This window comes from Callithrix jacchus, chromosome 5 (genome assembly GCF_049354715.1).
Source record: "Callithrix jacchus isolate 240 chromosome 5, calJac240_pri, whole genome shotgun sequence".
Taxonomy (NCBI): Eukaryota; Metazoa; Chordata; class Mammalia; order Primates; family Cebidae; genus Callithrix; species Callithrix jacchus.
In genome coordinates, this window is record NC_133506.1 from 18,109,537 (window position 1) to 18,132,603 (window position 23,067).

Here is a 23,067-nt window from a genome sequence, read left to right on the forward strand (position 1 = left end):
GGACTGTGGTCACACTGGGAACTTGAGGGCATTGCTTGTGCTTTCCCTCTTTTTTGGAAATTTAATCTGCCTAAACACTTTCTCTTTCGATATTTAAATTTCTTTAAAGAAGGCAATAATTAAAGGAGGGCATTGTGTTAGTTTCCTATGGCTGCTGTAACATAGTATCACAACACAGCTTAAAACAATAGAAATTTGTTTTTTTTTAATTTAATCTTCTTTTTAAAAATTATTTATTGATTTTTAAAACCTTTAGGTTTGGGGGTGCAGATACAGGTTTGTTACATAGGTAAATTTGTGTCATGGGGGTTTGCTGTGTATAGGGGTTTGTCACTCAGGTACTAAACCTAGTACCCATTAGTTATTTTTCCTGATCCTCTCCCTTCTCTCTCACCCTCCACCCTTAAGAATACATGGCGTCCATGTATTCTCATCATTTAGCTCCCACTTTTAAGTGAGAATATGCGGTATTTGGTTTTCTGTTCCTGTGTTAGTTTGTTAAGAATGATGGCTTCTAACTCTATTCATGTTCCTGCAAAGGACATGATCTTGTTCTTTTTTGTGGCTGCATCGTATGCCATGGTAAAAGAACAGAAATGTATTCTGCCATAATTCTGGAGGCCAGATGTCCAAATTCAGCTTCTCTAGGTTAAAGTCAAGGTATGTACAGGGCTGTGCTCCCTCCAGAGACTACTCCGGTAGTCATTGTTCCTTCCGTCTCATCCCAGAAACAAGACTTATACCTGACCTAAAGCTGGAAGTCTAGTCTGGCCCAGAGAAGCCCAGCTAACTCCTTCTGAAAAAAGCTTACCTGCAGATCGGTGAGCATGACTTAAATGCCTGTTGTTGTAAGCCGCTGTGATTTTTGCTTTGCTGTTAGGTAGCTTTAACACAGCAAAAGCTGACTGATACATCATATAGGAATCCATGTCTATCACCTTTTCCATTCTGGCAAGCTGTATTGAACAGTGCCGCAGAAAACCTCAGAGTGTTCATTAATTTCCTTTCCCTAAAATCCTAGGCCACCCGTTAAGCAGTAAGCTCCTCATGTGTTGTTTTCATACTGCTTTTAGAAAATCAGTCAAAAGGGTTTTCTATGCTGAAGGCACTCTAGTCCTAAGGAAAATGACAAATCATGATATTCTAAGTGGTTCTCTACATCAAATGGCTTATAACTCCAAAAACGAAAATAAGCAAAACAAGCAGCTCTCTTCTCTCACTTAAGAGCGAACCACAATTTCACAGTATCTAGGGACAAAGGGAAGGGAAGGAAGTTGGCCATCTTTTTCCTGGAATCCAGGGGAACGTTCGTCTTTCCTTGTTCTATTTCTCTGCTAGATGCTGATTTCAAGGCCCTTTCAAAAGGAGTTGGAGGGCAGGTAGGAAGAATTGAGGACTCACGTCCTGGATTTGAACATCAGTAAGAGAGGCGACTATTAAATTCCCTCATGAGTTCCATAATATTAACTGCACTTCACTTTTACCCTTAGGCAAAATTTCATTGTGTGCAATGCAAATATTTGCAAAATCTGTGTTGGTTTGTGGTTAATTATGGTAGAAACCAAACAAAACCCACAAAAATCAAACAAACATAAAACCCCAGTATACCTCATCTCCCAATTTCACCTGTTAATCACCATTATTTAATCAATACCAGTTTTCTGCAGGCACTCTTCTCATCAAGATCATTGATATCAAGTTATAGCCAAAGAGAAATGCTTATTACCCCTAAAATTCCATTGTGTGAGAACTGTTCTTTAAATAAGATTTTTTTTGGGTTTAGTCTTAGAAAAAGAAAAGCAAAGATATTGGGAATTTATAATTATCTTAAATGGATACTTTCCCTGAGTCCAGTATTATGGCCTCACTACCCCCTAGAGTTATCAAATCATGCTTGGGGAAAATATAAAGAACTGTTGATATAAAAGAAGCTCCAAAATTCAGTGGTGCCGTTAGCATTATAGATAGAAAATTGGTTTGTTGGGTGAATGGCATGCCTTAGAGATGACAGCTCGTATATTCCCCTTCACGAGGTGGTTGGGTAATAGGATGTCTGTTATGTCATACTACCCTCACCTGCAGCAGCAAAGGTCTGAACTTTGTTCAGCTGGATATATTTAAGGTAATTAAAATGTAACAGATACGAAAGTGGTTCTGCCTCATCCATTTAAAGTTTCCAACATTACTACTTTGCATGGTACACTTAAAGCCAGGTCTGTTTTGTGTCAGTGCTAAATGAAAATGGAAAAATAAAGCCGGAGAAGATGCTAAAGTTCACTGATGCAGTAAAAAGTGAAAAGGAAAGCAAAACGACGTTCCATTTTCTGAAAGGCTACCAGCCCTGCCTTTGATGTTGAGATTGTTCAATTACCACGGAACGTGAAAGATGTTCTGTAATCATTAAATTGTCATTTCCCCCCGATCCTGAATATTGTGGTGCATTTCCTGTCTTAGTGAAGCAAGATAAATTAGGTTCAGGAATCTGCCTGGAAAGGGCACTTTTCATTCCATGTAACTCTGACCTTTTTTCCTTTCTAATGAATACAGTCTTAAAGTCCTTTTTACCAACCGATGTGTCCCTGTCTCAGAATGGCATTCTCATTTTTATATCTTTGTTTTAATCCCCTCTAAGGCATCATCTTTTCTTTAGTATTTAAGTATAGTTGGATGCTATTTCACGCTGCATTTAAGGTGATGGAGACTCTTCAGCAGGATATGCTTGTTTGAGATGAGAGGAAGTAATACAAAAATCATCAGTTATTTTAAAGCACCCACTTTGTTGTATGTATGATATATAGAGAGCAGAAAGAAAAGTGGACTTGGTAATGGTTATTGGTTGGCTCTCAGATTCTTCTTGCCTGTTAAAACAATATGCCAAGAACAAGTCCCGGGACTGTTAGCCTTGCTCCAAACATTTCTGTGAACATTTCTGTTAAACACAGGCAGATGAGGATCAGCGAGGTAGCCTAGTCTGGAGGACCCAGTTCTGCTGTGTGAGGCCCACATGCTAATTCTGGTTCCATCTGGTTTAATCCAACTCTCTGGGTGTACATTACTTGATCACATAACACTCACCGTCAAATTTGTTCACAGTTATTTCCCATCGAAGTGGTGAATGTCTTGACCTGCTGGATTCTCTATGTAGATTTCTCCCTTGTCTTTGGATGGTCTCCTGTGCCCATCTGCAGGTTAAGTTCCACTCAAGAGCTAGAACAAGTCTTGTTCTTATGGTTTCAGGACCGTGGAAGAAGTAGTGCTAATGCAACCATGTTGCTCATTCCTAGAAAGTGAGCTTCTCTATTGCTTTGGAGATCCAGACTAAATTTTTGTCCCATTTTCCATGCGTTTCTCTGTCAGACCCACTTATACATGAGTCCTTGTCTTGACAAATGCTTAGAACGAGTCTTGGGCTTCACAATTGCCCAAGAGTGCTGCTATTATTATTGTTCACAATAATTATTAATAATAAAAATAGCAGCTACTTATTAATGGATGAATGCTTACTACAGGTACCTAATACTAAGCACTTTAAATTTCCCAATTCTTTCCAAAGTTGAGACAAACATTTTCTTATTAAAAGTTATGTAGTTGTTTTAATATGCATTAGAAATGTTTTTATTTTAAAAAGTTGCAAATGCATTTTCATTGGACTAGAAAAAAATGTCATGTTTTAAGCCCACAGTTTCATGAATATTATTGATTGAGGGCTAGGATAAAGGAGAAGAGAGTTAATTTAAGGTTGACATATGACTGTTTTTCTCTTTAAACTCGTGCTGCAGCAGACAGGCTGACAGCTTTCCTGGGGGCACCTCTCCTTTCCCCCCAGCTTACAGTGGTTGATAATTTCTGAGTTTCTTCAGCATCTTCTGTTGGCTTTTCCACCACCTGTTGACAAAAAGCTCTGTAAGAGATTCCCTTATTATAAATACTTAAAGTGATTTCTGTTTTCTTGATTAGACCCTGCCTGACACAAGCGGGTATCTTGACCATATTTTTATAAAAGGGTAACAACACTGACGTTTGATGAAGCTCAGCAACTTGCTCAGGATCTTACAACAAGCAAGTGATGGAACTAGAATTAAAATCTACCTCTGTTTGACTGAAGAGACTATCTTCTTGATTCCCGCTCTTCCGAATACCTTAATTGACTTCACACACTAGCTTGAAATTAATTGTTTGCATACATGGTCAATATGACCTAAAAATCTACCTCTCCCCCAACAACATTTCTTTACCAGCAAATTATTACCAACATATAATTATGATTATAAGCCACTGTATTTCAGGATGAGTTGTTATGCTGTGATAGGCAACTGAACAGAGGGTTTAATAAAGATATTATATAGAGGGCTGACAATACCAACAAGAGGTGGTACAGTATCCTGGAGCTTCTAGTAACCAGGCTGCTACCACGCTGAGGCCTTAGGAGCACAAGGCTGTGGAGACAGGTTCACGTAGAGAGAAGCAGTGACCGCTGGTCAAGGGTTGCAGCCAGTGCATGGTGTCCCTCAGGGAAACAACTGGGAGAATAAATGTCTTAACCTCATTCCCCTCTTCCTTCAGATCTCTGGTTGAGGGGCTCCACTTTGGCCATTGGCCAAATCCAACCATCAGAGGATGATTAGACTTTAATAAGTAGAGACACTGGAAGAGTTGGTATGTTTAGGAGGAAATACATGCAGTGAAGAAGCAGGCTTTCAACAAGAATGCTTTCCAATAACTCTCACTAGACAACCCAGTGCTGTCATTCTTAATAACTCTCACTAGACAACCCAGTGCTGTCATTCTCCTGTAATCCTACCTGCACTGGCCAGACAGGGCACTGCCTGCTGTCACATTCAACATCTCTTTTTTGTGAACTGTCAACAGAGAGAACTATATTAGTTAGAGAACGCTAATCCATTAAAAGATGCCAGAGAGGACTTTATTAGCCAAGATGTAAAACATCCAGTGAATTAAATAATGAATTTTGGTTTCTCTCTCTTCCGGTTCTGTATTGACAAATCCTTCCCGTGATCTTTCGTCCTTCTTCTCCAGCTACTTTTCTCATCCACTCCTTCTTCTACCAGTAATCTGTATTGGTCATCTCCAGTTTCTCACTATACCCTCACTCTTTAAATGCCTAATGAACATGGTGTTCCAGCAAGTAAAACTTCATAAATCACTGCACCTTTAATTCCCTGATGTACCTAAATCCATCTGAATTCCTCTCCACCTTCTTTTCATTTAATGTCTAGATAATAAATGACAGCCATCAGTAAATTTACTAATTTGGTTCTGTGTTCTTTTTAAGACATGATTAGAACTTAAGGCTTTGATTCTGAATGAGTTGATATGAAATCTCATTGGGAGACATAATACTAAATAATGCATGGGGTTGGGCAAAATTTTGATCTCATAGAAACCCTCTTTCTCCTTAAATGACAATCATGATCTTTTATTTGTTATTTAGTATTCCAAAGGAAATACAAATTTTAATCAATTACTAAATATCTCCCCTATTTTAATGGTTCTTTTATTCTCCTCAGAATACATCTTATTTAGGAAACATCTAATACATCATTAGTGGTTTAGGCCAAAGAGAAGCCTGTTTATATATTTGCAACAGATGTCACAAAGGTCACAGAGGTTAATAGACATTCATCTGCATTTATAATACAGGAAGAAGGTTGTGGCTCAAAGATATAGGGGCATAGAAGTTAACTAAGGGTATGCAACTAACCAGCGGCAGAGATGTAATGACTTCCCTGCCTCGCCAGGATTGCCCGTTCAATATTATTTCATATTAGACTAGTTTTTTGTTGTTGTTGTCAAGATAGTGTGGTTTTCTAGACCGATAAAACAAACAGCTGTTTTGGTAAACTTAAAAATGCTTCAAAAAGAAATATTTTTTCTATAGAGGACACAGCATTTGGCACACAGTAGGTATTCACTAGTTATTTGGGGAATGAGTCAATGACAGGAACCTTCCAGATAAATTCAATCAGTTCTGCTTCCTTTTTCTTCAAGTCTTCATTGTGCAATGTTATCCTCAGTTCAACCCTAAATCTATTTTCCCAGAAGCAGTGAGTGGTTTTCTACAAGTATGCTATTTCTGGGCTCTTGTTTGGCTCCACTATCTTTTTTTTTTTTAAAGAGTTTTGACTTTCCAGATTTGAGGAGCAGCTGCTTTTTTGAATGATATACAGGACTACACGTGCCTTTTCTGCCTGTTTCTTTCCTCTGAACCCCACAGGGATTGACATCAAGGATTGTAATTAATGGTGTTTGAGTATTTCCCTTGCCCTTCTCCACACTTTTGTACTATGCGTATCTTTCTTTAGAAACATCCGTCTCCATCTATGTCTTGGTTTCTCATGTGTTTTTCTTTGCAATTAGAATCTCCTTAGAGAGCCCTCCTTACTACTCCTTTGCCCTATTTCCTGTTATTCTATCAGTGAATATGATTCCCTTATCTTCTACCCATTTCAATATATTGATCATTATTTTTTCTCTTACGTAAGAAAATAAAATTTGCTGAGAGTTCACGATAAACCAAGTAGTAGTATAGGTTTTTCCATATATTATCTCTATTAATTCCTTCAGTCTTGTGAGTTCAGCAATATTATTTCTGATTTTCAGAGGGGAAATTAGAGGTGCACTGTTGTCAAGGAATTGCCCAGATCTACACATTGTAGCAGTCTTATCCAAGTCTTGGGTTCTTCCCACATCTATGTCTACTGGTATTGAAGATGTGCAATGTCTTGTTTGCCACTTTGGAACTGACAGTACCATCACTGTTTTCATTCATCTAATTGGGAAGTAGGTCAGTTAGAAAGTTGAGCTAGAAATGCTGAAATGAGATGGAGAAATAGAAAAAAGAACAACCTCAGCAGAGCCCTCAAGACAACTCTGCATAGAGTGTCTCTCAGTTTCTAATGAGTAAATTCAAAGACATTATTCTTTCTTCTTTACCCAACCCACCCCTTCTCACTCCCAGTAGGTGACCTCACCTCATACTGTCCTACCAAAATAGAGCAATATTGGGCATCTAATATCACTCAGCAAAAGATCAGTATTTCCCCTTCATATGATCATTCCCTTTCCTTCCCAGACAATCTACTTGTCAAAGAGCCTCAATCCCTTCTTCCTCACCTTGTGGGCACTTCTTACCACCCTCTATCCTAAGATCCACCTTGGCTCAGCCTCTCTGCTGCTGCTAAACTGTCATAACAAAGGTTACCGCCAGCTTCTATATGGCCCCCTACAACTTTCTGTAGCTCTTGACATTATTGAACATTCTTATTCCATCTTCATAACTCTTTAATGTCTGGGTCTCCCTGGCATGTGCAACACTTGGTTCTTCTCTTGGATTTTAATATGGGTTTCTTATTTGTGCTAGAGCCTTAATAGTTGATGCTCTCCAAAGTTCTGGTCCTCATCCTCTTTCCCTAGTAGAACTCACTTTCATGGTTCAACCACCACCTCAAAATAATAACTGACCCCTCTCCTCTTTTGAGCTTTAGGTTTATATATGGTAGTAATTATTTGACATTTTCTCTTGAACGCTCAACACATCCTTCAATCCTCTGCCTTCTCCCAACCCATTACAGACTTTCATTTATTTTAGTAATTTCTTTCTCAGTTAATGGTATCACTGTTTATCTGGTTACAGAAACCAATTACCAAGGAGCTAATTGTAAATCTTTCTCCTTCTTATCACATCGATCCCATCACATCTTGTCAAATCAGTCTCCCCATCCTCACTAGTTTGTCTTCAAATACTACTTGAACCTGCCCCTTCTACTCCATTTCACACCATTTCTCACCAGTAGTGTAACAAAAGCCATCAAGCTCATCTTCCTGCCTCAATTTCCCTTTTCTGTTACATCCCTTCTTGCCAGAGTAAACTACATAATAAGTAAAAAGTGGGCATGTCTCCTGCTTATCATTCTTGAGTGGCTTCACCCCATAGACATCTAAAATTGCAGATTCATAGCACACTCTAAAATGGCTCCCCTGGCTTGCCCCAACTGCCTTTTCAGCAGCATTGACTGTATGCTCTTCAAAGCCTCCCCGCTCCTTCATTTCTCACCCTTGAAGCCCTTGTGCAAACTCTTCCTTTGCTAGGAATGACCTTTTTCTTTTTCTCTCCCTTCACCTGCCTAAGTCACCTCTATTCTTGAAGAGTCAGCTCAGGAGTGATTTCCACCATGAAGTCCCTCCTAAATCCCCAATCAAGGCTGGGAGTGTCTATCAGTATACCTGGCCCTGAGGAGGAGACCAATAAATGTGTGTTGAACTCCTCTCAAGCTTCTGACCACATCAGAGCTCTTTGTTCCTACTTTAATCTTCTAATAATACAGAAGCTAGAAAAAAATTATTTAGAAAGATGGTGAGGGTAAGAGAGTTCTTGGTAAAGTTTCCCTTTTAACAAAAAGCAGCCCCCAAATAATTTCTTTCCTAATGAAGAGCTGCCTGTAAAATCAAGCTGCAGACATAGATAACCAAGCTGGAAGCTTGCACAGGTGAATGCTGGCAGTGGTGCCAATAGCTACCTGGGCTAGGCATGTTCAACATGGAGTTTCCAGTTTTTCTTTTCTTTGCCAACCACATGTACAGTAAAGGAACAGGCAATGTGGTGCCAGCCAGGTAGAGAACCCATATGCATTACAAACAAGATTAGGGTGGCACAGACAGCTTCTTCAGGCACTATGTAAATGGCACACCTGGTCCAACCAGTGTTTGGACTCTGTGTAAATCAGACACTGCCTCCTCAACCTCATCTATAAAACCCTGTACATTTCATCATGAAATCAGAAGATCCACTCAGGAGCCCTTTCTCTGCAGGAGAGAGGTATTCTCTTTTCTCTTCCTTCTGCCTATTAAACCTCTGCTCTTAAACTCACTTCTTGTTTGCCCACATCCTTGATTTTTCTTGCACAAGATGGCAAACCTCAGGTGTTTACCCCAAACAAAGTTGCCAGTTCACTAATTAAAAGAGAACATGAAAATTTTAAGATAGTAATTTCTTCATCTCCCTGATATTAGTCAATTCTTTCTTCATCTGCCTACATCATCTCCTTCTTCCCTACTGTTACATTAGAGTTACCTCAAAGAGAAACTAAATAAGATGAACAACAGTAGTAGCAGCTGCATTAATAACCACATAAATACCAAATGTTAGAAGGAGAGGGAGAGATAGGAAGCATTGTCAATGACCTAAAGCATCATATTTAAATTAGAGAGTTAATTGATGGTGTAAAGAAATAGAATAAGCATAATTTTTAGACAGTTATGTGAGGGATCTTTAGAAGAATCAGAATTAGAAATAAAGACATACCCTTGGGGAATGGTAGGTGTGATATGAAAGGGAGTGAATAATTTGCCTAATGGTGTATTTATTCCCATTAGAAGCATTACTTTGCTGCCAAAGCCATATAATCTAAGATAGACAACTTTACAAAAGAGTAATAATACTTATCTGTAAGGGATGTTGTAATTCAATGAGTTAATAAATATCTCAAGGTGGTTTGTAATTTTTAGAGTACAGTTCAACTTTAATCATATTAAGTGAGAGTTTTGAATACTCTCATGTAAAATAATGATTGCTTTCCTGGACACTATCTACTTTGGAGTCAATTTCTCTTTCTAATGCGTGTCAGTATGTGCGTGGCCAGGACAAATTGGTTTGGCTTAATCCATGCAACATATCATCAACAAAGTGAAATCAGCTAGTGATGTCATCAATTACACTCACCATTGGTACAGAAAAGAGAGTTTATTTTAAAGTTATTTGGTAGATTTTTTACAAGGTTTCTACTCTTTCTAAGAGACTGTGGAAGTCTGAGAAATGCTTCAAGAACAGAGAGCTTTTTCCCTGAAGGAGCTCAATACATTGACAATTGACTATTTCTGTGGACAGCATTTGAACTGAATCCAGAGATGTGACTGCAAAATTTTAGTACCCAAATATATTTAATTAATATGGCCTTCATATTGAGTCAGGAGATACTGATGTAAACAGCATAGAATATTGTGAGATTTTCCTTTAAATTTAATTTTAATTGATTTTTATAAGTGTGACTTGATGTCTCCAAAAAAGAAAAGGCAATGGTATTAGGTCCCCAAAACATTTTAGTTCATTATTACATAAATGTTTCTCTTTTTTTCAGGAATAGTCAAAGTTTATAAGTGTTTCTCAAGAAACCTCAGGTAAATTGGTGTTGATTGCAAATTGTAGGTCTTTCTCTCTTCATTTCTCTCGACCACGGAGAAATATTTTGTGATAGTTTTAATAAACCATTTCCTTATTTGGTAATGGTTTCAGTCCATCACAGAAGTAAAATTGCATGTCTTTTTTAGCATGTCTCTTATGGTTTGATAGTCTACTCTTGTTTTGTGGGGCTCTGACATTCATTTCTCTTACACATGGCCCGTTAACAATGCCCCTCTCTTTCTTTTTCTAGAAGCATGACAAATTCTGCACCAGTAATACTGTTTCATCATCAAATAAAATAAACAAGTTATAGGAAAGTACTCTGGCTTTTTGCTTCTTAATTACTCTAATTTGGGCCCCAGCTGGGGCCCATCTCTGACAATCTTCACTCCATCAGATAAAGGGGAATTGTTTAAAACTGTGCTGGGTTTGTTATAAGCAATGGACCAACTTCTAAAAGGTTTATCTCCAAGTTGATATCTGATAAAAGCAAAATACTAAGTCTGAATCAAAATGAAAAATGTTTTGAGACTTCTCCATTTTCAGATGGTCTTAATTCATTATCATGGTAAAGCTGAAGACATCTTTTATTTAATAGCTTCATTTAGTTGTTATGAAAACTTTTGAAAACACATTTTTTTTCCAGATAACTCTTATATGGAAGATTTACTGAGTGCCTAATATCAGGAATTTTTGAAACAATTCAGGAGATAATGTTAAGAAGTTCATTTCAGTGAAACAGTAAAATAAAGGGTGGTAAAGATAGCAAGAGTGATACAGATGAAGAGGAGGAAAAAATGAATGGGTACAAGATAAAGTATGCAGCATAAGTAAAAGTGTACCCATGGGTTTTGTACACAAGGTTTTTCTTATTTCTCCCCCATATGATTATACCCAAGTATTCTGCCAAAAAATGAAGTTTAGAGAGGAGGTGGAGGTTATAAGGACTCACTTACGAGTCACAAAGCCATATATATATACTACCTAAAGGAATAGAAGTCATTGTATCAAAAGGATGCCTATGTTTATTGCAGCATAATTTACAGTTGGAAAGATATGAAATAACCCTGAATGCCTATCCACCCATGAGTGGATAAAGAAAATATGGTGTATGTATACCGTAAAATGCTACTCAGACATAGAAATAATGAAATAGTGTCTTTTGCATCAACTTTAATGGAACTATAAGCCAGTTATTCTAAGTGAAGTAGCTAAACTCAGGAATGGAAAACCAAAGATTGCATTTTATAATTTATAAGTGGGAGCTAAGCTATGGGCATATACAGGCATACAGAGTGGCATAATGGACACTGGAGACTCAGAAGGTAGGAGGATGGGTGGAGGATGAGGTATAAAAAACTACCGTTTGGGTACAAAGTACACCAGTCAGGTGAGTGTGCACCAAAACCCAAGACTTCACCACTGTACAATTCACCCACGTAAACAAAAACAACTTGCACTCCTAAAGCTGTTGAAATAAAAAAAGAAAAGGTAAGATAGATGTGAAATAGAAACAACTAAATGTAAATATAATTATCTTGACTTATGTGGGGAATATTTAGAAGAACAACAAATAATAAAAAGTACCATTTTGGTCATTTATACATATTTTCTTTCATTATGAATAATACATAATTTCAGTTCTGATAGCCTCTTTAATTAGAAAGCTGATTTAAAATGAATTTCAAAGTAGTTTCCTCAATAAAGCTTATGTTTATCATGAATCTATACTTTTATTGCAATATGACCCAATAATATGTTCTGTATGAATTTTAACTTTTAGGAGTTTACTGATTTTCATTGGAAATATACAAACACCATTTTTAAAAATCTCTCTTGAGTCACGCCTTAGCTAGATTTAGAATTCTTATTGAAAGTAATTTTTCCTGAATAATTTAATGATAATGCTCCATTGTTTTCTCAGCAGCTATTTGAGTTGTTAAGAAGCTGCAATTAGTGTCTGTCATTCTTTTAAAAGTAATATGTAATTCCTCTGGCAGCTTTAAGAATACTCTCTTTTTTTTTTTGCAATTTCATCAAGATATGTCCATATATGGATTTATTTTATTTTATTGATCCTGTTCAACACTTATTATGCTATTGTTTGTTTGTTAAAACAGGCTCACACCAGGCTGGAGTGCAGTGGCTCAATCTTGGCTCACTGCAACCTCTACCTCCCAGGTTGAAGTGATTCTCCTACCTGAGCCTCCTGAGTAGCTGAGACTACAGGAATGTGCTACCATGCTCAGCTAACTTTCGTATTTTTTGTAGAGAAGGGGTTTTACCCTGTTGGCCAGGTTGGTCTTGAACTCCTGACCTCAAGTGATCTGCCTGCCTTGGGTTCCCAAAGTGCTGGGATTACAGGCATGAGCCACCACACCTGAACTGTTATGGTATGTTAATGTGAAGTTTCATTTAATTCTTTAGTCTGGAAATTTCCCAGTGATTACCTGTTTGAATATCAACTCTGCTTTTTCCTCTCTAGGTTCCTTCTGGAACTCCTATTAGATGTTGATGAAGCTTCTCAATCTAGCTCCTATGTATCTTTATTATTATTGACATATAATTAACATAACATAAAACTCATCCTACTAAAGTGTTTTTCTACAGTGGTTTAATTCAGTTGCTTTTAGTATATTCCCAAGGTTGTCCAGCCACAGTCATCGTCTAATTCCAGAACATTTTAATCACCCAAAAGAAAATCTTGTACCTGTTAGCCATATCACCTCATTTCCCACTTCCCCAACCCCTGGCAACTATTAAGTTACTTTCTATATCTATGGATTTGTCTATTACAGACAATTCATATAAGTTCAATCATATATGTGACCTTTTGTGTATGGAATCTTTTACTTAGCATCATGTTTTCAAGGTCCATCCATGTTGTAGCATAAATCAACAATTCATTACTTTCTATGGTTTAATAATATTCCATTGTACGGATCTACCTCATTTGCTTATTTGTTTATCAGTTGATGAACATTTGAGTTGTTTACACTTTTTGACTGTTTTAAGTAATGCTTCCATGAACATTCACTTATAAGTTTTTGGGTGAATATATGTTTTCAATTCTCTTGGTACATAGAATTGTTGGATTGCATGGAAAACTTAAGTTTAACTTATTTCATTTATTTATTTTTATTTTTATGTTGTTTTGAGAGTCTCACTTTGTTGCCCAGGCTCGAGTGCAGTGGCACGATCTGTGCTCACTGCAACCTTTGCCTCCCGGGTTCAAGCAGTCTCCTGTCTCAGCCTACCAAGTAGCATGCTTGGGACTACAGGCATGTGCTAGCACACCCAGCTAATTTTTGTATTTTTAGTAGAGATGGGGTTTCGCCATGTTGGCCAGACTGGTATCAAACTCCCAACCCCAGGTGATTCACCTGCCTCAGCCTCCCAAAGTGCTGGGATTATCTGCTTGAGCCACTGTGCCCAGCTAAATATTCGTTTAACTTTTTAAGATTTTCCAACGTGGCCACACTATTTCACATTCCCACCAGCAATGGATTCCATTTTCTCCACAACCTAGATAATTCTCGTTATTTTTTGTATTTTCGATTGTAGCTATCCTATTAGGTATAAACATGTATCATATTGTGGATTTGTTTGCATTCCCCTAATGACTAATGATGTTGAGCATCTTTGCATGTGCTTGTTTTATATGTTCTTTGGAGAAATGTCTATTTAAGACTTTTGGCCATTTAAAATAGGGTTGTCTTTTATTGTTGATTTGAAATAATAACTAAACCATAGTTTACTCTGGATATCTTTATTCTGAACACTAGACTTTTAGCAGATATACAATTTGGAAACAAATTCTGCCTTTCTGTGAATTTTCTTTTCACCTTATGAATGATGTCTTTTAAAACACAAATGTTTTTAATTTTGATGAAGTCCAATTTATTTATTTTGTTTTGGTTGCTTATGCTTTTGGTGTCATATCTGAGAAACTATTGTCTACTACAAGGTCATAAAGACTTACACCAATTTTTTCCTTCTAAGAGTTTCATAGTTTTAAATCTTTTATTTAGATGTTTGATCTAAAAAATTTTGATTTTATTTTTGTTTTGAATAAATTTTTGTATATGGTATGTAATAGGAGTCCAATTTCATGCTTGTTGAGGTGGATATCTAGCAGCCTCAACATCCTTTGTTGCAAAGTCTATTCTTTTCCCCTATTGAATTGTCTTGGCACCCTTACTGAAAATCGGTTGACCATCTGTATGTATGTAGGGTGGTGGCTGTTTTTCTCAGTCAATGTTTCTTCTCCAGTGGCCCTGAATATAACCCCGGCTCATACAGTGGCCCAAGCTCTTGTCTCTGGGTGTGCAGAGACCACATTTTCCTGTAGGAGCTGAATTTAGGCTACCAGCACCTGTCCAACCCAAAGCTCACAGTGTGGCACTACTGCTTCTCTGCTTTCATTTACTTTCTGTTTTAATATTAACACCTACTTTGTTAGGTAATTTTTTTGAGTAATTAAAATGTTATCTATCTATCTTCTATGAAATATTTTTGTGTATGTGTAAGGGAGTGTTTTTGTGTGCTTCCTTTTATGTTTTGACAAGAAATAAATAATACTTATATACACTTCATAGGTTCTGTGTCTGGTATCCACTATTATGTAATGTTATCAATCAACCACAAATTCTCAGCTGCATGTAACAGTAAGCACCTATCATTAATAGTCCAAGGATGTTGGCTGGAAATTTCTGCTGCATTTGGCTAGGCTCATTTGATGGTCTGGGACTTGGGTGGCTGTTGGCTGGTCTAGGCTGACCTCAGCTAGGATAACAAGAACATTCAACTTCCAGTCAGGTAAATCAGGCATTACTTCATGGGACTGCAGAGACAAAGAAAAGGCAGAAGCACATTTTCAATTCTCTGATACTCCTGCTAATATTGCTTTGGTTAAAATAAACTGCATATCCCTGTTCTGAGTCAAGGAGTCAGAAGGTTATGCTGCCCATGTTGAGACAGCACTGAAAAGTAACATGGAAAAGAGCAAGAGTGTGTATAGGGGTGTGAAGAATTGGAGGCATATTTTGCAGCCGTTCAACCACAGGGTTTAAAAAGTATATGTTCCATTACTCTGTAAGATGAAAAATAGGAAGAAGAAGAGAAACATGAGGAGGATAGGAGAAGTCATTGGTGAGAAATGAAGAAAATTAGGATTGCATGATATTAATAATTGTTGAAGTCACTTAATGGACACATTGAAATTTCATTATCCTGTGCTCTATACTTTCATGTATTTGAAAATTTTTCATTATATAATAAGAAAATTATATATAGTCTATGTTTGTTAGTATAAAAGTCTTCAGATATATTATGTCAAAGCGGTTATTTATTCAAATGGTCTATGTTTATAATTATATTTTTCTACTTTTTAAAAAATCATTTTTTAAGATAATTGTACTACATTTTTCCACTATAATTGTGGTCTCATCTTGGGATTTACCAAAAACATTTTAGAGCATGTCTCAGAAGTCTAGAGGTAATGTGTATCTCCTCTTTGCTCCAACTTTCTTGTAGCAGGGTATGTGTTGAATCAGTCTGTCCTGAAATTTGTGAGTGTTTTTCAAAAGTGAATATTATTGGCCATTTTTGTCTGGAGATTTCTAAGGCAAGAATTTGTCTAAGTACCCTAAGCCAGCTAGGCATTAGGGGCCTGTGATAGGATTAGGAAAGAGATACTCATGTCTGTTTCAAAGACTTTTGCCTTATGGAATCGGCTTCTGTTAGCTTCTGTGACCTCTGGTCAGTTGATGCTGGCATTAGCCACTGGGCTGTCTTGCTGATAAATTGGCTAAATCATTAGACATAGTCCCAGAAGGGAGTATATGGTGAATGACTCTCATGGGCTCCAGGGAAGACGGCTGCGCCTCTAAGTATCCTTTGTGCTAAGGTAGCAGAAAGGGACCTCACTCGTGCTGGGTAAACATATTAATTGTTTTCATTATTTCCCTAGGTATACTTTTTATTTTTTTAGTAAAAGTCATTCACTTATAATAGTATGTATGCATTGGCAAGCAATAATTTTCCCTTAGACACAGTCCTGTGGCAAGGATCCAATGTGATAACATATCAAGTTAACAGAATATTTTCAAAATATTCACATTTGGTCCCAAATATTACTGAAAATATTCATATTCAGTTCCATTATTGTTGAATTAGACAATATTTATACAAATAGGTGACAGTAGCCTTTACCTATGGTCTGAAACCTTCTCTTGCTTTATTGCCACCTTTTGATATGACACTGAACAGGTTGACCTCTGAGTCTTGAAGAGCCCTTTGTTTTCCCTCCTGATATCATGTTGGAATTTGGAAGAACAGTGGGCCTTTTGGTTCAATGCATTCCACTGGGACCCTTCCAACTCCAGCTCATTAGAAACACCCCCGTCCTGGGGACTAACTATGATGTCATATGTCATAGCAATGAAGTAATTATGGCAGACCAAGGCAAAGAACAATTTTATCTTTGCTGCTTTGAGAATTTTTTCATATTGTTTCAACTGTAACTCCCACCTTTCAAGTAAAAATGATTATAAATAGATTCCCAGGGTCAAAAGAACAAGTGGAAACTTGTTGGATGGGGTCAACCTGGAAACTGTTGAGACATTTGTACAAATAATCCCCTTATCTTGCTTTGGCTCAATTTTTGTGTTACTTTCAGGTGTACCTAATATTATACCTTGTGTTCTGGAAGGCTTTGGGGGAGAAGGCTTCAAGGAGTCATGTGGGAGGCTTTGGGGTCTTATAAGTTGAAGGAGACAAATCATCATACCTTTAATACTGACTACAATTGGCCCCTTTCATTAAGTCTTGAAGAGAAAATTGCTAACCTGGAATAGACATATTTCTGTAAGTTTATATCAAATACAATGTTTCCATTAAATAATATTTTCCAGTATTCCAATTTAGAGGAAAGCAAGTTAATTTAATGTTTCTTTTTCCTCAAATACACCTTTTAGTGAATAGATTGAAAATTAATGAGTATCATTATATACACACTACTCATTGTAGATAAAATGATTTATATATCTTAACTCATCTCCCAAACAGTGATCTTGGTTGGTGTTTTTCAAACTGTAATGAAGACACTTTTTGTAGCCCTGTTCAGAGTACAGGAGACCTACTCTTCTCTGATCACAATCTGAATGCTACAGACAGAAGACATACTGAAAGGTAAAGAAATTTCCAACGTTCAGTAGGGAGAATATCAGCACAAGTCTTCCCTCTTTCTCTCCTTTTAACTCTCTTTTCTGATTAGGTTTGTGAGAAAATGATTTATAAGAGGTAATTTGTTGTTCTTTTTTCTGGAGAAAACATCTATGGTTTTCATCAGTCTCTGCAGGGTAGGTGACCCACAATGTATTCAGAACCCTCCAAAATTGTATTCCTATTTACTACTATAAATGCATAAAAATAAAAAAGTATAATAGAAAGTTAATAAAAGAAAGACATGAATCTCTTCTTTCATGCGTTTGACATGGCAGCACATAAGTATACAAGGGAAGTGACAATTTCATTCTCAGTTGCCCAGTTTCCAAATTTCAGAATAAAGTTTGACTTCCTCTTTACATTTTTATTTTTGAGAAAGCGTTTTGCTCTGTCACGCAGGCTGGAATGCAGTGGCGTGATCTCCATTCACTGCAACCTCCGCCTCCTGGGTTCAAGCAATTCTCCTGTCCCAGCCTCCTGAGTAGCTGGGATGACAGGTGCCCGCACCTGGCTAATTTTTGTATTTTTAGTAGAGATGAGGTTTCACCATATTGGTCAGGCTGGTCTTTAACTCCTGACCTCAGGTGATCTACCTGCCTTGGCATCCTAAAGTGTTGGGATTACAGGCGTGAGTCACCATGCTGGGCCCCTTCTCCCTTTTCTTATACTCACACTCATGCAAACTGTTAATTTCTTCTTAGAGGTAGTGTACTAATCTGATTTTGCTACAGTAATACGGTGTAACAAACAACCTCAGATTCTCAGTGGCTTCTATGAACAAACATCATTAACTTATAGCTCTGGCATGGATTAAATATAAACAAAAATGAAGCAAGAAACAAAACTGGTCTTTCATTGAAAAGCTGAAGATGCTGAAGAAGAAATGCAAAATCATTTCACAAGAAAAACAAAATCAGACCAGGATCACTTGGTGTGCCATCCTGGCAAAATATATCTTCTTGTCTTTGCCCTGACGTTGCTTATAAAAAACTACTTCCTTCATCTTCTTGTGGGTAAAATATTAGGATTAAATCCTGGCATAAAAATTACATCTGAAAACTCAGCTCTTCACCACTGTCGACCTTCTTAACACCTCAGCATCTATTCAATCTGTTGTTCCTTTTAACTTCACTAATTTAATTGTCACAACTAAAACTATTAAATGATCTTGAGCTCCTTCATGATTTTCCTACCTTTAACTCAACAATATCTAGAATTACCTGTACTGTCTTTCACACATAATTTCGTTCCCTGACCTGTTTTCAGAACAATCATGAGTCACTTTTTCTTTCCCTGCCTAGTTCAGGTCAAGACAAGGTACTTTTCCTCTTTTTTTTTTTTTTTTTTTTCTCATTTACCGCTCACTTTAGTCTCTTTCCTAGAATAATGACATTGTTTCCTAATTGATCTCTTTGTTCATAGTCTTTCTTAACATTTGCTCTGTTATACTGATGATGCAAAAGTTCCCACGGGAGTCACATTTCTTGATTTTTATTTCAAGGTTCTTAAAACTATGACTCTACCTGAAGTTCAGAGCTGTTTAATAACTGATTGGGCACAAAATTATAAATGGTCTCAGTCCTACACTGGGTCACAATCTAAATGGGGAACAGAACACATTTTTTAGAAATCTGAGAGAATGCAGAATGCTTGTTATGTTCTAGAGAATGTACTGGCTAAGACATGGATAGGCATCTTTTAAAAATTTTAATGTTTATATTTTAAATTTATAATAAAGAATGTTTAATATGTTCAAAAATGTGACTAGCCTATCAAAGTTATGGTTGCTTAGAGAGCATGGTATAGAGAAATGCTTAAGCAAGAAGTAATGTGGAATCTTTCCTCTCCCCTTCCCCCTCCAGAAAAAAAGGAAAAAAAAAAGAAGAAGTGATGTGAATCAATAAAAAAACACGGAATTAATACAGATTGACCCTCCGAAATGCTTGGGACTAGCAATGTTTCAGATTTTGAATTTTTTCAAATTTTGTAGTATTTGAAAATATACAATGAGATACATTGGGGATGAGATTCGAGTCTAATAAAAAATTTGTTTATGTTTCATATACAACCCATACACACAATGCCTAAAGATAATTTTATACAATACTTTAAATATGTTTGTGCATCAAACAAAGTTTTGGCTGCGACCCATCACATGAGGTCAGTGTGGAATTTTCTACTTATGGTGGCATGTTGGGGCTCAAAAAGTTACAGATTTTGGGATGCTTTGAATTTTGAATTTTTAGATTGGGGTGTTCAATCTGTAATAATAGAGATAAACAAATATGCAAATATTGAGAAGGTTATGGAGAAAATGACTCAAATGTGGCAATTGGTTTAATAATGGCTGTGTGGGAGAAGGAATGGAAAAATAAAGCATGTCTATTTTTTTTTTTTTTAAGATGGAGTTTCGCTATTGTTACCCAGACTGGACTGCAGTGGCATGATCTCAGCTCACCACAACCTCCGCCTCCTGGGTTCAGGCAATTCTCCTGCCTCAGCCTCCCGAGTAGCTGGGACTACAGGTGCACACCACCATACCCAGCTAATTTTTGTATTTTTAGTAGAGACGGGGTTTCACCATGTTGACCAGGATGGTCTCGATCTCTTGACCTCATGATCCACCCACCTCAGCTTCCCAAAGTGCTGGGATTATAGGCGTGAACCACCACGCCCGACCAGCATGTTTATTTAATGTTGTTATAATGGGATACCTGAGATTGGGTAATTTATAAAGAAAAAGTTTTATTTAGCTCACAGTTCTGCAGGCTGGGAAATATGAGAAGCATGGTGGTGGCATCTGCTTGGCTTCCAGTGAGGATTTTGCTTGACAACACATACAAGTCAAAACACGGCAGAAAAGGCCAATGGGGAAACAAACATGGGAAGAGGCAAAATACATGGGGCCTTCTAACTTTATAACCACTGATTTTTGCAGGAACATTCCTGAGAGAGTTTAATTCGGTATTTTTTTCTTCTTGAGATGGAGTCTCGCTCTGTTGCTCAGGCTGGAGTGCAATGGCATGAGCTCCACTCACTGCAATCTCTGCCTCCCGGGTTCAAGCAATTCTCCGGCCTCAGCCCCGCCAAGTAGCTGGAATAACAGGCATGCACCACCATGCCCAGCTAATTTTTGTATTTGTAGTAGAGACAGGGCTTCACAATATTGGCCAGGCTGGTCTTGAACTCCTGACCTTGTGATCCACCTGCATTGGCCTCCAAAAGTGCTGGGATTACAGGCGTGAGGCACCGTGCCCATCCAATCCAGTCTTATAAGAGCAAAACCTCACTCATTATCATAGGAATGGTGCCAAACTACTCATGAGTGTAAGATTGCCTTATGACCCAAACATCTCCTATTGGGCCCCACCTCTCAATACCACTACATTGGAGATCAAATTTCAACACGAGTTTTGGTGGGGACAAATAAACCATATCCAAATCATAGGTTGAGATAAATCCTGAAAAATAAATTTGGATATATTTTGGGTTGAGGTGGGGTACTTTGAAAATTAAACTGATTTTAGTCTATTTTCATCTCAATGAAGAGATCTCACAAGCTCAAGGCCAAAGGGAATATATATATCTGTCAGTGTTTGCTGCTCAACAAACAGCCCAAATTAAATGAGTGGCTTAAATCAGGAATCAATTATCAGGCTTCTGGTTCTGAGGGCTAGCCATTTGGGCTGGGTTCTGCTGGGTAGTTTTTCTGGTCTTCGTTCAGTTTGTTCATCTATCTGTGGTCAGCTGCTAGGTTGGCTGTGGGTAGGGTGGTCTAGAATGCCATCAGCTAGGGAAATTTTTCTTTATGCTCTGTAGTTTTGTATCTTTCAGTGGGGCAGTGTGGGTTATTCACTTGGAGAGTTAAGTATTTCAAAATAGAGTGGAAGTAAGCAAGGTCTTTTAATGCCCAGAGTTAGAACCCACTCACTGACATTTTTGCCCTACTTATTTTTTTGGCCAAAGCAAGTCACAAGGCCAGAGAATAGTCAACGGATGACAAAAGAGACTTTCCTTCTTAAAGGAGGGTCTGCAAAGTCATAAGTCATAACTTAAAGGATGTGGACATAAAGAACAGCAAAGGATTTTGTTCAAACACAACACACAATTAGTTTTTTGCTTTAGGATGATTCATTTGTTACAAACCATTAAATGCTGAACAGACTATAGAATTAATTGGGATCAAGGGAGATTAAAGACGACAGGATTAATTGGGATCAAGTCACAGTTGAGACAGGATGACCATTGAAAAGGGTGACATAGTAGGCCAGAGAAAAATAATGTGAAAGTGATGCACAGCAGTGGGGGTATAAAGGATGCTTGAGGTATTTTAAAAGGAGAACCCCAGAATTTAGGTCTGGTGGCGTTTTTAAAGGGTATATGATGTGGTGAAGAGTGAAGATAGAAGTTGTACTCCTGAAAAACCAGTGGATGGGGATACCATTAGTCAGGATGAGTGACCTAAAGAAAGCAGGCTTGGTGGAAACTGGTGGTCAGGGGAAGAGTTGTAATACTAACTGGTCAACTATGTGGCTGTGTCCAGAAAGAAAGTTAAAATTTAGATGTGGAGCTCAGTCGTGAAATAAGGAATAGAACATTCATATATTGGTAAGAACTTGCAGGCAAGAGAGTGCATATGGTGACGTCTCCGATACTCTTAGCCACGCTGTGCTTTGTACACTGTAGTTACAAAGCCAATCATTTTCTAGCCAGTAACCAAAACTGTGCAGGCTATTCACCATCTTCTACACCCAGGGTGAGGCTGTTTTATTTCTTGGGAAGCTGATTGTAATATAAGAAATTATGGCAAATGTCAACTAGGGGCAGAGGTTAATACTGGAAAAAGATGTTTTTTGAACATCAACTATGTGTGGGTTTCTGAGCTATGCAGTTTTCCCGTGATACCTCGTGAATACTAATAGTAGTCCTCTGAGTTGGGTGCTTTTATCCCACCTCACAGACTCACAGACAGAGGGCCCTAGGTTCAGATGTTATCAGTACGTCTGAGGGTTTTGCAGGTTGATGTGCACATGAAACATGATCCTAGTTGTCCTGAGGAGGCTACTATTGACCTGAGGCTATGGATCCCAAGACCCACCAATCTGTTTCTACGGCTGGAGGCATCAGTACTGGCACACCTGGAACTGATATGTGGCACAGTGGGCCTCAGCTTGCCAGTTTGAGAAACTGGGTTAAATAAACTGCCCAGAGTAAAAGATCTAATAAGTAGTAAAACTTTGACAAGAATTCAATTCTGCTTGATTCCCAAATTTAGATTGTTTCCACTACTTCATGTGGTGACTGTATCTGGGTGTTAGAATATAGACTATGGAAATGGTTTATCATTGGGAAGATATACTGTCATCATAGCTAAGACATATGATGTGTTTTGGTTTTTAATTCCTAAAATTGGTTCAATAATATGGGATAAGCAAACACTGGTGATGCTTCCCTTTTTCTAATTTAAAAAGATATTCTAAAGTGATATTACTAAGACCACAAAATAGTGAGGAAATGAGCTATTAATTTTCAACACCCAGTATGCGGATTTACAGGTATATTTCAACAGTCAACACATGTATTTTGATGTTTTGTTTTGTTTGATTTCTGAAATACACTATTCATTTCAAAGTGTCTATTAG

The 23,067-nt window shown here is 37.6% G+C and overlaps 1 long non-coding RNA gene across 1 annotated transcript in view; it reads left to right on the plus strand.

Moving 5' to 3' along the window:
* The window catches only part of LOC118153568 (uncharacterized), a 29,777-nt gene extending 18,016 nt beyond the window's left edge, over positions 1–11,761 (plus strand). The window contains exon 5 of the long non-coding RNA XR_004742797.3: positions 729–11,761. This is a non-coding gene — a long non-coding RNA (uncharacterized LOC118153568). The remainder of the gene's footprint in view (positions 1–728) is intronic.
* The last annotated feature ends 11,306 nt before the right edge of the window (positions 11,762–23,067 follow it).